This window comes from Carassius auratus, chromosome 38 (genome assembly GCF_003368295.1).
Source record: "Carassius auratus strain Wakin chromosome 38, ASM336829v1, whole genome shotgun sequence".
Taxonomy (NCBI): domain Eukaryota; kingdom Metazoa; phylum Chordata; class Actinopteri; order Cypriniformes; family Cyprinidae; genus Carassius; species Carassius auratus.
The window spans coordinates 15,668,464-15,670,641 of record NC_039280.1 but is presented as its reverse complement, the minus strand read 5'-3'; the positions used below and the strand labels follow the sequence as shown (position 1 = coordinate 15,670,641).

The window sequence follows — 2,178 nt, the reverse complement described above, 5'->3', positions numbered from 1 at the left end:
GAGTAAACTATTCATTTAATACTATATTAAATCTAGTTTTATATGTGTACTTTTAAGATTTGAAGTACACTACAAGTGCACATGCAATCAGACTTACTTCTCTCTGATGCATGTGTGTTATGCAAAGTTTTGTATTTGTAACTATTTCTATTACACAAAGCACTCTGCAGTTATCTTAAAGGTTACATATCATAAAAATCTGACATAACCGACTGTTTTTGTATCTAATGTGTGTTTTTGACCGTTTAAAGGGGAGCTATTATGCAAAAATCACTTTTATAAGGTGTTAGAACAGTTGTGTGGCTGCAGTGTAATGAAAACAACCAGCCTATAATGGTAAAAATCCACAAACTATTTTGTTTTCTTATTATTCCAATAAACAGTCTCTAAGAACAAGCGATTGCAGATTTCTCCCTATGTACCGTACATTTCATCTTACGGAAAATTAAGTAAAAAATTGCATATGAAAGTAATGTGAAGTCGACCACCTAAATTTGTCAAGCTCATAAGAGACTTAAGAGACATAAGAGGCTTATAAAGTTTTTTATTGCATGTGATGGCACCATGAGACCAGCTGTCCTTATTTTTATTGCACTGTTCTCCCCGTCTGTGTAATACATAAATGTGCATTTATTACGCACAGCACAACCAGATGACTGGCTTTTAAACTGTTTCCATTTTGAACATAAGGCTGAACACCACTACTGAGAGTTTCTGACATTTTCAGTGCGTCAGATTGTCCTGTATTGTTTTGCCAGTTTTGCTTGAAGCTCTGCCCTCTTCTGAAAAAGGATAAACACAAAAACAGCATGTTTTGGCTCATACCCAAAAAGTGGTCATTTTAACCAGCTATAAAAAAAATGATGTGTTGGGTGTTTTGAGCTAAAACTTCACATACACACTCTTGTAAAAAGGTGCATCATAGGTCACCTTTAACCAAATTAAGACATGAAAGAGAACTTAGTTTAGTACTCACATGCCGTGTAACAGTCCTTTGTCATTTAAAGAGACATGCACGAAAACAGTGTGTTTATGCCTCCACTCAAAATGATATAATGAAATGGGGTATTTTGAACTGAAAATTCACAGACACGATATTTCTAAATGTCAAATGCTAAAATGTACTTTATAACAACATCATTTCCAGATTTAGATCTAGTGTGTTGAAGGAGGTGGATGTTTGCCCATGCAGGGCACCCGGCAGAGTTCAGCAGGCTTATTTTTCATATCTGTCCTGAGTATCATTTCCTCCTGCGCAGGAGTTTGTGATTCGCTCATTGAGCAGGACTGAGTCATACTGTGATTAATACACTACTGGATGGCAGAATCTTAGAAAGAGGACATACTTGATGCATCTGCTATGACAACAGCTCACCCGGCTTCTTGGCATTTCCTCAAGGATGGCTGGCCAGTTGGATGAGTTCCCCACAAATGTCACAAGCATCTCCCACTTCAGGCCATCACTGTACTGAAAAACACAAACACACACACACACACACACACACACACACTGGCTGAGAATCAGAAGCAGGCTGCTTTGGCTTTTCACAGAAAGAGCAGTTAAGGTTTTTCTCTAGCAGTCAGTCTCTGGCATACAGGGAATGAGTTTAACTCCTGAATAAATCCTCATTATGTAATGGGTCAATTATATGATACATTTATTTGTCTGGATAAGCTGTATTTATTAAGAAAATAAATATTATGAAATTCAGTGCAATTTAAATAGTAGGCCTAAGCCAAACATGTTGTCATTGCAAGGTTAGCTTGGGTTTTCAAATGTCAAACAACGAGAACTTCGAGATATTCATAATTCACAAACCGGCCTCAATTATTTGTTCACTGACCTTATTCTGAAGTTTATCTGATAACCCTGACTCGTTGCAGTAGTTAACAATGGGAAGATTATCGGTGAATGACCACTTCTCACACAAAAGTGCCGATTTGATTTGAACTGGTTTCAGTATAATAGAAGAAAGCGAACTCACACTCTTCATTTTTTTCTTATGTGTTCCACTTTAGAAAGAAAGCCATACAAGTATATCATGCATAATATCTCTAAACGTAAAATACTCAGTCAGGATATACATTTATGTCGACGTGATCTGTGTCGCCACACTGTGGTGCATCAGCCACATTATCATGTGTCGTGTGTTTATAATTTATTTATTTTTAACGTCA

At 36.7% G+C, this 2,178-nt stretch overlaps 1 long non-coding RNA gene across 1 annotated transcript; it reads right to left on the bottom strand.

The window, feature by feature from the left end:
• Nucleotides 1-535: 535 nt before the first annotated feature.
• On the bottom strand, nucleotides 536-2,114 carry LOC113057540 (uncharacterized). The gene is made up of 3 exons (XR_003277837.1): nucleotides 1,845-2,114; nucleotides 1,347-1,468; nucleotides 536-782 (listed from the first exon to the last, which is right to left on the bottom strand). It is a non-coding gene; the product is annotated as an uncharacterized LOC113057540 (long non-coding RNA).
• Nucleotides 2,115-2,178: the final 64 nt, after the last annotated feature.